This window comes from Micromys minutus (genome assembly GCF_963924665.1).
Source record: "Micromys minutus genome assembly, chromosome: 1".
Classification (NCBI taxonomy): Eukaryota; Metazoa; Chordata; class Mammalia; order Rodentia; family Muridae; genus Micromys; species Micromys minutus.
This window is the reverse complement of record NC_137969.1, coordinates 121,365,524-121,381,238: the sequence shown is the minus strand read 5'-3', so window position 1 is coordinate 121,381,238 and position 15,715 is coordinate 121,365,524. Positions and strand designations below refer to the sequence as shown.

Below are 15,715 nucleotides of genomic sequence, written 5' to 3'. Positions count from 1 at the left end.
TAGAGTAGTGGTGGAGGACAGAGAGAGAAATGTAACATACTAGAACACAAAAGTGATTTAAAACATTTAAAACCATCCAGGTTTAACCAGTTCTTACAAAGCTAATTAAATGTGCCTTTCATTAACTTCCAGACTTGTGGGATGGAAATGCTAGTGTGGTTGGCAGATGGTGGTGTCACCACTGGCTGAGGGCACGAACTCACCTGGAAAGGGGTGGTGGTGACAGAAGATTTGTGGGACATCTGTTCTCAGGATGTTGGCTTCACTAAAATGACACCTGTAACTCCAGCCCTTGCCTGTACGATTGAATGTGTTTCTGACCTGTCAAATTCTGTCTCCCTGCTTTCTGAACTATGAACTGGAGAGTGTGGTTTACTGTGAGTTGTTTGTTTCAACATAATATGAAAATGCAGGCACGGCAGGCCACCCTATTCTATTCACTAAGCCAGTTAGGGAAAGCAGGGTATGCAAGATGGCGGTGTACCAGGGCCACTGCATTGGTGTCTTGCAGTATCTTCTATCTGGGCTTCCTAGTCTTAGGACTCCCTGCGTTCCCAACTTGGTGTTCTAGAAGATTCCCTCATAGTTTTGCTTCCTTCCTTGCCCCACCTATGTGTGTGTCTCTGTCTCCCTGCTTCTCTCCCTCTTTCTTTTTCTCCTCCCTAATACATCCCTAAAGTCTCAAAGAGTAGCTAGTATTATTTGTTGGATAAATGCTTGAAATTTATCCATTTTCTTGAACAGGAATGCAGTAGTTTCTGTTAATCTCATCGAGTGAGTCCTGACTCAGCGGGAGCACAGCGTTCTCTACTATTTACAATCAGATCATAGAAAGCAAAGGAAGAATATATAGATCCACAGTAAGTACATAGACAACGTAAGAGAGCTTTTTTTAATAGGAAGGGAGGGAGGGAGGAAGGGGCCTTTATAACCTGTAGATTCTGTAACTCCGAGGCTGGCCATCAGTCACCCCCAATGTCCTTTCCACTGTTGCCTCCCTTGCAGATGAGGGTGGTACACTGGTCAGGTTTTTTTTTTTTTTTTTTTTTTTTTTTTTTTTTTTTTTTTAACAAAGATTTATACAGGTGGGGAAGCTTTTGCCTTTGTAATAAATTTTCAGTTACGGCTGTTGCCAATTCTTCCTCCTGTTCTGAGAGTGGAAATGATGCATGGCAGGGAAGGGGGAAATTTGCTGCCTCGGGGAAAGGTCAAAAAATCCCTGGTCCTGACACTGATGGAGCACTGAGCCGACGCCAGGAGCTACTTGTCCCCATCTTTTGTATTATGAGAGAAAAATGCATCGCTGTTCTGTAAACCACTACATGTGGATTTTAGTTATTTGTATCTTGCTGTGTTCCTAACTGATTCACCCAGTAAATATCAAGTATCATCCATTCAGCAGAGAGAGGCAGTCGATGGAAAAGGTCACAGAATTGAGCTGCTTGGGTTTGAGTAAAGGTTCTGCCCGTATGCACTGAGTTACTGATGCTCTTCTAAGCCCCCATTCATTTGTTACAAAATGCAAGACAAGACAGAGGAGAGCTCTAAGAACTGGGGGAATACACTCAATGACACTGTAGACTTTTGTACAACAGTACCTTGATTATGCAGTGAATTTTTGTGTACATAAAAGAACTCTCAGAGTGAATAATCCCATGGGTCTTGAGAAGATTAGAAAATATTTTATATGAATTCGTCATAGGAACACTCCATAAGTGTCAGGCCAAGACAGCAGCTTTAAGGCTGTGAAGGGGAGAGCTTTGCAAGCTGGCTGTCAGTTTTCCTTCTGTCTTGTCAACATGAACGGAACTCCCATGACTCATGACTGTCTGCACTGATTCACCCCATCCGGCAATGGAACCCAGTAGTGATTTTATACCAGCAGGAAGACAGATGTAAGTTGATGACTAACAGCATTCTTTCACCAGGCCAATCACTGCCTGTGATTAGAAAGAACAATGCACTTAGGGGTGATGCTTCTGACTCAAATCTACAGTATGGACTGTGTTCTAACAGCTGGTAATTGGCTAGCAAATAAAACAGAGAGTCAAATGACTGTTTGCTATGTAATAAGCAGCTATTTCAATTGCTTTATTAATAAAGTCCTTGACATTGAGCTGGAATCTCTAGTTACAAGAAATATCTATAATCAGTAGGAAATCCTCAAGTGGCTAGATGTGCACACTTAACAAAAATATAAACTAAATAAATAAAAAAAACCATGAACTATGTCTCACTATAAATATTGTCTCCACTAACTGGTCATTCGGTGACACACTTAGAAGCCTATAAAATAGCAGCATAGGTCCCATAAGATGGATCAGGAGGTAAAGTAATTACCATGCAGGTCTAATGATGTGAGTTCAATTTCTGGAAGCAACGTAAAGGCAGAAGGAAATAACCTTCTTTACAAAGTCCTCTGACCTCTATGCATGTGGGCATGTGCAAATGCACACATACACATTCAGATCAGAATAAAATAAGCAGAGTGGATCAACTTGCTTTTCCCATTATTAAATGCTGCTGTAAAGCTTTGAAAACACAAGTATCTCTCACCCCCTTTAACAGAGTCCTTCGTGGCCTAACTAAGAAAGCAGAAGGCATCCTATGAGTTTGTTTGGTTTGTTTTCTCCTTCCCATCAACTCAGAAGAATGACCTTGTATAGTTGAGACAAATCTGGCTGGATCGATCAAGGACATCTAAATCATAATGGAGGTGTGGAGAGATGGCTCAGCAGTTAAGAAGCACTAGCTGGTTTTTCAGAGGACATGGGTTTAATTCCCAGCAACCACATGGTGGCTTGAAACCATCTATAACTGCAGCCCCAGGGGATCCGATGCCTCTTCTGGAATCTGTGGGCATTAGGCATGCATGTGATACACAGACATAATATAGACAAAACACACATACACAGAAAATTAAAAAAAAAACAATTGGTCCTTTGAACAACAACAACTATTGTGTGCTCCTAAGAATGTTTAACTATGCAGGATTCTATCAAGTTCAAAGTTCTTTAAATTAAAAAGACATTTAAATACCTAGTATCCCACTTAATATCAAATAAAAGTACCTTTTAGACTGGACCTGTGGCTTAGTGGTACAGCACTCAGCTGACTTGAGCAAGGTCCAAGTTCCATCCCTAACACAAAGCATTTGCCTGGCTTGTGTGAGACCCTGGGTTAGAGCTCCAGGAAAATAAACTATTTATTTAATTTAGGTGAACACGTGCAAAACCATAAATAAACACAAAGTAAAAATCTAGAGAGGTCTGTCAAACACAAGGATCATTCACATTTAGGTGGAAAATATATATTTCTGTGTTAAGGATAAAAGACTAATCTGGATGTCCCATCCCCGAGAGATGAGGAATCAGGTACCATGTATATCTCGTATCAGGGATATCTGTTATTAGACCCATGAGACCAGGTGTAGATTTATGTTAAATCAATATATGATTGGACATGAGAGAGATGGGTGGGAAAGGTCCAGGAGCAGAAGTGGAGGCAGAGGAAGAAGGAGAGGGAGGAAAATCAAGATGGAGCTCGAGAAGGATGAGCTGGATCCAGGTGGACTTAACTGGCCTTGGGTAGATATGGATATGTTAAGGGATTCTGTAGGTCTTTTATCTCATAAAGAAGGGCAGTTTGTACCTTTGTCCACTGGATATAATATTGTTGTTGGGAGGGTTTGTGGATTGAGAATTTAATACATAAACCTACATGAAAAGCTATCAGGCTTTGGAGTCATGTTTGTGTCTGGTGGTGGTGGAAAGAAAACACTGGGGTGGTCGTATCCACCGGGAACAGAAACAACAGGGGCTGTGGAGTGAACCACACCTGAGTTCTCAGAGGCAACCTGGAGTGCCAAGTGGTGTGGGGACCACATGTGTGCGCTCTGCTCTGCACTGGAGCGGCATCCATGGAGTTAGACCTTGGGGGAGATAAAAGCATAAGCCACCCATTTAATATTTACAGCAACAACCAGGTCATCTTTGAGTTCTGTAACTCACAGTACAGACACTCTAAAAGGAGCCTCAGTTCAACAAGGAGACTTCAAGCTGTCCTGGTGCCCACTGCTCTGTCAGAGACTCTGACTCGCAATGGCCTTGGTTATTTCCGAGTAATTTTCTGCCCTCATGAGGAAACCTTTTCCAACTCTGGGAAGATTTAAAACTTAAATATAGGAGGGCTGAAGCGCCAGAGCCAGGCTATTAATGTTTTTCGTGCACATTTGACCTTTTCTGTCCTACTGATGTTTATGAAAGTTAACAGGGTCACAAGGTTTGAAAACCAATTTTACAATGAATAGTTGAATTCTCACATCTCAGACTCTAGCTGGAATGGCCCACATTTAGGAATATTGTATTAACATTCAGGTCTTTAAGCCTACTTTATACATTTGATAGCTTTTATAGCAATTATTAAGTATCAGCAAGGTTTTGTAATCTATGGATGAAGCACTTAAAAAGGTAATTGAATGTGTTACATTTAAAACATTCAAGTTGGTAAGAATAAAAAAGTACCAAACATTAAACAAATTTCCCTAGAAAGCGGCTGCTCAATTTTGCTGGGCTTGTATACAGAACTATGATTTATGAGATGAACATAAATCCTAAGGGAGAACTGAGTGTTTAAAATTGCAGTCTTAATAAACTTAACACTATTTGAATCAAATTAAGCATCTAAGTAGATCATTTTTTATACACAATACACACATCACCTTACACCAAAACCCATTTAAAGCCAAATTGAAGGATACCCCAGCCAATAAACAATGGTTTCATTCTTCTGTTGTCATGGAAACAATGTCATTCTTTTAGTTACCACTGTCCTTTCCACCTGACACTGCCCCACGATGGATGGGCTGGTTCGAGGTCTCTTGGCTTTGTCTTTCCCCCAATAGGGTCTTCTCACATTTAACTTTGCCCACAGTGCCTCCATCCCAGCACCTCAACAGGAACAAGAGGTTTCTTTCAAACCACTTAGGATGTTCCACATCTTCCTTCTCCACCTCTTGAGAATGATGCCGATCTTCGGTACCCACTCCTGTCATCGAACAAGAGTCCACATGCCACCACCTTATAAAGCCATTTGCATCAAAGTCACAGTGGCTTCCTTGTGGTCAAGCTATGGAGTCGTGTTAGTCTTTCATTGCCTGGCCTCTCAGTAGGATTTGAAACCTAACATATTTGGATTTAAGGCATTCTAGTTCCATAGCATTGGTACCAGTTCGCTTTTCTTTACTATAACAAAACGCCAGAGGCAGGCACATTTTATAAGGAAAGCAGTTCTAGAGACTTCAAGGCAAGCTCCAGCACTGGCTTAGTTCTGCTGAGGATGTCAAGGTGGATGGTGTCCCAGTAGTGGGAGAATGTGAAGAAGGAATCATATCTCAAAACAGGAAGCTGAAGAACAACTAGATGCTTAGGCTTATGCTTTTAACAACCTGTCCTTGTGAGAGTTCAAGAGTCTCATGAGAAGCACCTTAATCCTTTTTTAGGATGGCTTCTCAGAAACCAAAGGAATGCCCACTGGGCCCTCCTGGCCAGATGTGCAGCTTTTCAATCTCTCCACAGTGAGAACCAATCTTCTAACCCCATCCTTTGGGGATCCAACTTAAACTCTATCCAAAGCACAGCATTGCCTCTCCCCTATCTTTCCATCACTACTTACTGTCAGCATTCAGTATTATTTCAGTTATTTTTAGAACATTCTTACATACATACTATGCTACTATGTATGCTTCTTGGATTAAGCTACCATCTGAGAGCTGTCAGCGCTCCAATAAAACATGTACAGTCCAGGTCAGTGGGGTATTCTCATTAGGAAACCCGTACTCCAGGGGCAGCCATAATAAGCAAGCCTATTATCTCTGCCTCCATTAACAGCTGATGGTTTGCTAATTAGCATTCTGAGTTGCGGGAATACATTTTAATTGGTGAACACAGCGATTTTTCTAGCATCCCAAATATCTGAAAAGATTTGTAGATGGTTGAGTACATCTAAGAGATTCTTCCTTCGGGTACATGTCCAGGCATAAGAAAATTTTTTTGGCCAGCAAGATAAACGAGCAGTTACAGGTGCTTGCTGCCAAGCCTGCGGTGCTGAGTTTGATGCCAGGAGCCACATTATGGAAGGAGAGGATTGACACCTGCAGGTTACCTCTGACCTCCATGCATGAACCGTAACACATGTACATGCATGTATACACATGCACACGTAAAAATAAATATAATGTCAAATAATATTTAACAAGAGACGGGCCTTCTCCTTGTGTCAATGGTCCTCCATTCAACTCTGAACTCTGGGGAATTCTGGTTGCTCATGCCTGGGTTCTCAGGAAACTAAGTCTACCTTTGAAAGTCAGTGAGTCTTTCATTCAAAGTGGTAGACAGAGACCTAAAAGAGCAGAATGGAGGACCTCTCTCAAACCAAAACAGGAAACGATTTCTACGGGCTATCTTACCTCTCGTGTCCACTGATGTTTTATTTCAAAACTATCAACTATCTGCAAAATATCTCCACTTTGATGTCCCATGGACTCAGAATCTTCTCAGCTCCTCTGCAGGCTATTAGACTTCTGTGTGCTGGTTTTAGATCCCTACTCTTACCCACAGGCTCTGTGGGAATGCCATCAGGGGCAGTGTACTATGTGTAAAGTCTCATCTCTGCTATGATCCTCTGCACAAAAGTATTTCAAGGCCGAACTCAGAGTTCTGATGTTGTTGAGAAAGGGTCTCAGCATACAGACCAGTTTGGCCTTGAACTCGGAAATCCACCTGCCTCTACCTCCTGACTGCTGTGATTAAAGCTGTGAGCTACTATGCCCAGGCCAGAAACATGGATTCTTAGTTAAGCATCTCAATTATTCTGATACACAGGTCAATCTGGCCTCAAACTAAGTAGCCCAGGTGACCTTGAAGTCCTGCCTCTGTCTCTCAAATGCTAGTGTCTGAGGATTTCTTTTTCTTTTTTTCTCTTTTTTATTAGATACTCTGTATTTACATTTGAGATATTATTCCTTTACCCCGCCCCATTCCCATCCTCCTCCCCCTCCAGTTGTCTTCACAAAGGTGCACTCCCTTCTGATCTCCCTCTCCACCCCATTGCCTTGTCATTCCCCTGCATTGGGAAAACATGCCCTCTCTGGAACAAAAGCCTCTTCTCACATTGATGCCAGACACTGCAATCTTCAGCTACATATGCAACTGGATCAATAGGTCTCTTAAAGTGAGCACAAAGGTTGGTGTTTTACTCCATGGGAGTTTTGGAGGGTTTGGTTGTTGATAATGTTGTTATCTTCCCATGAGGTTGCAACCCCTTTCAGTTCCTTAGGTCCTTTTTTTTTTTTTTTTTTTTTTTTTTAAAGCAACCTCATTGGGTGTCTTAGGATTTCTATTGCTGCAATAAACACCTTGACCAAGAGCAACTCGGAAAGGAAATGCTTTATTTCATCTTAGAACTCTCAGGTCACACTGCACCACTGAGGAAAATCAGAGCAGGAACTCAAAGGCAAAAATGGAATAAAAGGCCATAGATTACAGGCATGCTCCTCATGGTTTGTTCAGCCTTCTTTCCTACAGAACCCAGGAACACCAGCCTAGGAGTGGTACCGCCCACAGTGGGCTGGGCCCTCATACACCAATCATTAATCAAGAAAATGTTTCTACATACCTGCCTATAGGCAAATATTCCTTTTTTAATGTGCACTGAAAGGTGTTTTGCTTGCATGTGTGTTTGTGTGAGAGTATTGGATCCCCTGGAAATGGAGTTACAAACTGTTGTGAGCTGCCATGTGGGAATTGAACCAGCTTCTGTGGAAGAGCAGCCAATTCTCTTAACCGCTGAGCCATCTCTCTAGCTCCATTCTATAGGCAGAGTGTAGGGAAGAATTTTTCTCAGTTGAGAGTCCCCTTTCTCAGATGAATCTAGCTTGCATCAGGTTGAGCAAACCAGTGTGTGTGTGTGCGCACACACACACACAGAGGGGGGGGTGGGCTATGAGCTTGTGTCACCATGCTTGTTCCAATCTTTCTTCCCTGGAAAAGACCTCTCTGTAGGAGTCCGAGGTCCCAAGATGCCCTTTGCAAGTAGTTGTGACATTACCATTGGCATTCTTCCTTATGAAGTTCCTTTATGAACTTCTATGGCCTGTGCTGAACAAGGATGCCATTTTAAAGTCCTAGGAACACTTTCTGTTGAGGGCAGTCTAGAGATGCTTGGGCGATGGAGGTGAGGAGCTGGCTTAATTGCTAAAGCACCTTCATCACAAACATAAGGATGTGTGTTCAGATCCCTGGACCATATGAAAACCAAGAGTAGTTGTATGTATCTGTAACCCCAGGGCCAGGAGAACAGAGACAGGCAAATCTCTGGAGCTCACTAGCCAGCTAATTTAGCTAATCGGTGATCTCTGGATTCAATAACAGATACTGGCTCAAAAAACAAGGTGGATTACAAAAATGTAGGAAATTTGATATTAGCCTTCTCTAGCTTCCTCATGTATAAGCACTGTCATGCACATATGCCCGTGTGTGTGTGTGTGTGTGTGTGTGTGTGTGTGTGTGTGTGTGTGTGTGTGTGTGTTTCATTCATTCATAAGAACAAGGACCACTCTCAAACAGAACCCAGGTCTCTCTGAACTGACCTGGGAGACTAGCCTGATCCTCAAGGTTGGTTTAAATAAATGTTCTATCGAAGGCTTCCCTCACACTGCAGCTTTTTGTTTGTTTGTTTTAAAGATTTATTTATTTAGTCTATGTGAGCATGCTGTAGCTGTCTTCAGACACACCAGAAGGGGGAATTAGATTCCATTACAGATGGTTGTGAGCCACCATGTGGTTGCTGGGATTTGAACTCAGGACTTCTGGAAGAGCAGTCAGTGCTCTTAACCACTGAGCCATCTCTCCAGCCCTGCTGCAGCTTTAACTGCTTCCATATGTCTGCCTGCCTTAGCTAGATTGCAGAAATCATGCAAGTCCCACATTTCTTGGATTCTTGGCGGCATGGAGCTGGTAGAGGTGTAAGAGGAGGAACCACGCTAATATTTGATGTTCGAGTGAGGACGGAGACTCCCTCCCACAGATGGTTTTGAGTAAATCTTACAGAAGAGCTTGGCTCCATGGCTTCTGAGCCTGTAAGCCAGAAAAGGAGTCCCACAGGCATGAGAGTAAATGATGTGACCCTTAAGAGCAGCTGGACGTGAAGTCTTGACCGACAACATGACTGGATAAAGATAACGTACCTATAGCCAGCCTCTGAGTGTGCCTGATGGTGTTTCTAGAGACAATAGGGCAAGAGGTTGCCAATGGAGTGAGTGTACAAACCCCTTGGCAGATTCACAACATGAAGGTTTTATCAGAAGATGGTAAACACAGGAAGTAGGGTGTCACTTGGGGCATATCCTTGGGAGCTAGATTGGTCCTGTCCTCTTCCTGTATCTTCCTTCCCTGTTTCCTGTCTGCCAGGAGGTGAAACACATCCTCTGTCACATGCTCCTGCTACTGTGATGTTTGGACAAAGTGATCATGGCCCAAGTCCTCTGAGTCTATGAATCAAAGTAAATACTCCCTTTCCTCAGGTTGTGCATAGCGACATGAAAAAACTGCCACAGTTGTCACCTGATAGACTCCTGGGCACAACCTTTGCTCTAGCCTCGTCCTGGCCACACTGTACCATTGGTGAAGATATAGCCTCCACCCAGTCAGGTTTTAAAAGTGAATATAACAGCAGGGCCCAGATACAAAGCAGCTTTGCAGATACAGATCACTTAAAGACAGACATTGTACGCAGTGTGACAAACTTTAATGTGTTCTAGAAGACATCTTTCCCTACAGAAACTTTTAAAAGGGTAACAAGGCTTTATCAGGGTTTTATACTTTAGGAGCTTGACTATTTTCCAATAGAATCTGACATTACCAAGGAACCTGTATGCAGAAACCAAGTAACCAATTTAGAAATGAACTTTCTATTTTAAGGGCTTCCTTCCTCCCTGCCTCTTTTTTTAAAATTTTTTGGTCTAAATAATTTATTTTTACCTGGATTGAGAGAATCATTTTCATTGTTGCAAGAAAATTGCTTGTAAACAGAACACAAATACAATAAATGACTGGTATTTGAAGATGAGGCAAAAAATTGATTACTTCTAACTTAACTTAAGGAACTCAGAATAAGAATCTAAGGGGGAGTCTAGAATGTCCTTTCCTTTTAATTCCTTAAGTGAGACTAAGGAATTGAACCTACTAAACCTACCCCTACACAGAAAGGTTTAAATTTGACCCCATGGTATAGGCATAAATGAAAGAAATTTGACACCATGATTGTTTACCAAAATAATATCAAGTTCTACCATAGGGTCTATGACTGCCCAAGCCATGAGCACTTGGCTCGGATTACAGTACCAGACCTTAAATTCTTTCCAGCGAAGCAGGCCTCACAGCAAATTAAAAAGTGATTGGTTATCTCTGACCCACTATGTGCCCACAGGCCCACCTTGCCTTAGCCCCTGACACTATTGTACCCGCAGCATCCAAGGTCCAGTGCTGATGAGAAGACCACTGATGTCTTCTCTCTTCCAGCAGTGCAATGGCAACTTCCAACATTACGACAGTTCACCAACAGGAAAGAAGTTTCCCCAGTAAATTCGAGATGGCTTTCTCTATGTTCTACAGCCAAAGTGTATGTATCTTCAGCGATAGAGTCATGGTGGGCAGCCAAGAGCAATGATAATAGCCTGTGTTGTTTTGGATACCTCTGGGGCCTGTCTTGAACTGTGATATTTATTTAATAACCCGTGTCTTCTGGGAGCAACATTATCCACATATGCAGGATAAAATTCTGTTCAAATTCTTTTTTAAATGTATTTGGAAGTTAGTATACTAACTAGAGGGTTTTCATATGGCTTTTAAGTAGATACATAGTGGGCTAAACCACTGACTACCCTTTTCTCCTCCCATTCCCTGTCTTCCATCCTTGCTTAATTCTTTAACATTCAGTATCCCCTATTCTTATATTTCACACGGGTTCCACTATCCTTCCAGTTCATGGTCTAAGTTGGTTTTGAGATGGTCGGCTTCCATATCATACCCACCCATCCATTCAGTCCCTGCTTCCACTTGTGTTCCCCCACCAGTGGACAATAGTTAACAGAGAGAAATGGGGGCTGGAGAGATGGCTCTGCTCTTCCAGAGGTCCTGAGTTCAAATCCCAGCAACCACATGGTGGCTCACAACCATCTGTGATGAGATCTGATTCCCTCTTCTGTGTGTGTCTGAAGACAGCAACAGTGTGCTCATATACATAAAATAAATGTTTAAAAAAAATAGAGAGAGAGATGGACCTGGTCAAAGTGCTGAAAGTCACCATTCAGCCTTATATGATTCCTCCATATTAACCCCAGATAACCTAAGGCTCAGGGGACATCAGAGAGGCAGAAATAGTGTAAGAACTGAAGGGTAAGGAGAAGTTTTGATGGTGCTGTCTTCTGGAAACAATGTGGTTAATACGATCATGAATGCATAGCAGCTAGGGTTACCTGCACAAGATCAAGACAGTCAAAGTTCTGGCTCAGATGGGGTAGCCGGTCTCCAGGCCCCACCTCTGGTGATGAGTAGTTGCTGGAATGCCATCGTCCTTGTTAATGGTGTGGCTGCTGATAGATTTCCTACGCTTAAGGGGGTGACTCCACACCCTTGCATATAACCTAACTCATTGGGTTATTTTTTTTTAAAGTTCATGAACTTGGGATGGGGAATATGTTGGAGGAAAATGGGGAGATCTAGAGGGGTGAAGAGATCATATTTCATTGTATACACAAAGGAAATTCTCAAAAATAAAGAAAACCTGACCTGGACTGACCTACAGTCCCTTTCTGCCCTCTGTGAACAAATATGTTGTGGTGGTTTATATATGTTCGGCCCAGGAAGTGGCACTAATTAGGAGGTGTGGCCCTGCTGGAATAAGTGTGTCACTGTGGGTGTGGGCTTTAAGACCCTCTTCTTAGATGCTTGGAAGCCAGTATTCTGCTAACAGTCTTCAGATGAAGATGTAGAACTCTCAGCAATTCCTGCACCATGCCTGTCTGAAGGCTGCCATGCTCCCACCTTAATGATAATGGACTAAATAGTTGAACCTGTAAGCCAGCCCCAATTACATGTTGTCCTCTATAAGAGTTGCCTTGGTCATGGTGTCTGTTCACAGCAGTAAAACCCTAATTAAGACAGATGTTCACAAACACTGGCCTCATTCCTTGGTTCCATCTAAGCTCTGAATGTAGAACCTCAGACCCAGTGCTATGGACTATGGACAGTTTCTACACTGCCATTTCGATATCTCTGGGATGTTTGCTATGAGAAAATGCCCACCTTTCCAATATTTTTGTAATATCAGCAGGGTGGTAGTGTGTGTATGTGTGTGTGTGTGTTTGACTGTATGTGTATGTGTTTGACTATGTGTTTGTGTGTGCCTGTGTGTGTGTTTGTGTGTTTGTGTGTGTATTTGATTGTGTGTTATGTGTTTGACTGTATGTGTATGTGTTTGTGTGTGTGTGACTGTATGTGTGTTTGTGTGTGTGACTGTGTGTGTATGTGTGTTTGTGTGTGTGTGTATGTGTGTGTGTGTGTGTGTGTGTGTGTGTGTGTGTGGTGTAAGGAGTCAGGGTGGGATATCTGTTGTCAGGCAGCTCTACTCCTATAACTCTGAGTATGTACAATGCAAATTTCATCTCATTTCCCTCCATGTGTTCAAGCCCCTTGTGAAGGTATACATGGTAGGCACACAGTGGTGTCTTTTATTGCTTTATCTTCCACTTATAATCCTATTATAGTTACCAGAGGTCTGAAGTTAGAACACATTATTTATTCATCGGTGCATGGATTGTGAATCAGCAGAGCTGCTTTTCTAATGAAAATTTTAAATATTTTTAAAGCTTTAAGTTACTTTATAAGTATTTTGTGTGCATGTATGTCTGTGCACTGTGTGGACCAGGGACCTGAGGAGATGCCTTCAGTCTGGTACATAAAGAGATCTGAAGAAGGCATCACATCCCTTCCTACTGCATTTACATTGCGTGGGGGCTAGGAACTGAACCAAGGTTCTCTACAAGAGCTACAAGGGTTCTGAACTGCTGTGCCATACCTCCAGCCCTAGGGGCATTTCTCTTAAGTGGTTTAGTGTGGCTTCTTCACGTCTTTCCTAACAGATGATGTGATCTGACGTTTTTACCTATATCATCATCATCATCATCACCATCATCGTCATCATCACTGTTATAGACGGGATCTCTTCTTGCCTAGGCTGGCCTTGAACTCACTGTATAATCAGGGATGACCTTAAACTTGATCCGTCTGCTTCTTCATCTTGCTGAGAGTTTTATCTGACACCAAGATTGAACCTATAGCCTTTGCCTGCCAGGCAAGCACTCTGCCAGTTAAGCTATGTCCTCCCTGTGTGTCTGAGCCAAAAGGATGGACTGGCATCCTCCAAATCCTGAGGATCCTATTCCAGGACCACGGCCCATGCTAGTCTCTATCTCTGTGGCAAACACCCAACCCTGGATTAGCACTCGCCGAGAGATCACCTACTCAGAGAATCATTAAAGCTCCCTCAAGGTTCTTTGCCTTGGAACAATTATTTTCAACTGTGGACTAACCTAAGAATCATCTAACGTTCCTTAGAAGGCATCTGTCAGAGCCCCATCCACAAATCAGACTGTTAGGGTAGAACTCAGGAGTCAGGATGTTGTAAGCATCTCCACGGCTGGAATGCTTGGCTAGAGCTGAGAGTCCAGTTGAGGTCTGGGAGTCCATGGTCCTTTAGAAGGTCCATGGCTGCTTCAAAGGCCTGTATGAGACCACTCAGAAGTGATAAACTTTTTGGATATTATTGTCCATATCTGATCCAAACACCCAGCTGTTTCTCTAGTCTCTGCCACACCATCCTCACAGAATGAACATTTAGCTTTAGTTAGAATTTCAGGCCTGTCCACCCTACACCAGGATAGCTTTGAATGTAACCTAACACAGAACTGTACACTTTGTTAAGGCACTGTGAGACTGCTCTGCATTTCCCTCTTGTTTTTAAATTTGACTGTGTGCCTCTTGAGAGTGAACTTTGTAGATAACCCATGGTAATGCCAAAAGGTTCGATGTTTCCAGTGATAGAAAACCAATCCTTCCTCCCTCTGGAAGCTCATATGATCTATGAACAGGTTTGAGAGTCAAACCTTTGAGGAAGATAAAGAGAAGCCACACCTTGAATACAAGTCATAAAACATAAGAAGTGATTGCCAAGATCTTCCTGTGAAAATTCTTCAATTTATATAGAAAAAAATCAAACAAAGAGATATGGTGTTTCTTGACCAAACTAACATAGGTAATGATCACTGGAAAATAAACAGCCAGACTTTCTGGTTCCCAGTTTCATGTCTGTTCTCGGAACACTCCACTCAATCATTTCTAGGTGGCTTGAAGTTCACATCTCAAGATTAATAGGACTAGTTCTTGGTGAAGGGTAGACTCTAAGCCCCTCATGGATAAACATTTTAGATCACCCAAACAGCTCACCACCCATTCTGTGCCTTGGAGTAGAAAGTACCAGGAAGCCAAGCTTAGATGGTCATGTTGTTTGAGCACAAGGAATACCTATAATTTCAGCACTCAGAAGGCTAAGGCAAGAGGTTATATTTGAGGCGAACCTAAGGAACGTGGCAAGACCTTGTCTCAAACCCTTCTACAAGAGGCAAGGAGGGACCGACAAGGAGAAATTGGCCTAGCTTATCCTGTAGAGGGGCAGGTTCAGGCACTAAGGGGAAGGCCACCAAGTGAGCATGCTTCCAGTCCCCTGGAAGGTGACAAGTTATAATAAACTTGTGGTCTAAATATTGAAGGTCTCTACCGTAGACCTTTACTTATGCAGCATAGCTCTTGTGGTTATCCAGGAACTCCTGGTCCTTACTTATCATCTGAAATTACTAAGGCCACACACACACACACACACACACACACACACACACACACATACACACACACACACACACACACACACACACAGGAACTGGCAGTGCAGGACAAGCGCCATACCATCTTTGAGCTTAGGTGCCTCACTGATGAACTGGAGTCATAAATACCTAGCTTGGAACCGTTGCATGTCGAGAATTGCAAATCAGGTGGCCAGAAGAGCTCCGGGCATATAGGCAATGTCCAGGAATGGTTCTCATGACTCAGTGACCAAATTACAAATATTAAACCCACCAATTCCTCTTCTCAATGTCTTCCTTCCCACCACGAAGCATGCTTTAAGGACAAATGTGGTGCCCAGTGCACTTAGAGCCCTCAAGTCCCAGCGGCAGAGCAGTGGATTGAATACGGTATCACTTCAGAATATGGTTTTCAGCTTCCCTCTGAAACTTACATTAGAATCTAGTTGCCATGGGATAATAAGAAGTAGGAGCTTTAAAGGTTAGCTAGAAGACCAAGGATGGAGCTCTGTGGTCGAGAACTTGTCTATAATGGGAGAGACCACAAACTTGATTCCCAGCATGCGAAATAAACAAACACAGGTGATTAGGCCTCTGCCATCACAAACAGGTGAGTTCATTCCTGACTTAACCCATCAGTGAGTTAGACCAGGGCAGCTATAACAGCAACTGCTGAGGCGTCTCATGCACAGTTATCTCTTCCCAAGTGATGCCTTGAGTTACCTTGGGACACTGCTAGCA

General features: G+C 42.8%; 1 protein-coding gene across 3 annotated transcripts in view; it reads right to left on the bottom strand.

Moving 5' to 3' along the window:
* Positions 1 to 15,715, bottom strand: part of LOC308427852 (Krueppel-like factor 3) — a 219,130-nt gene that overhangs the window by 39,728 nt on the left and 163,687 nt on the right. The window lies entirely within an intron of this gene.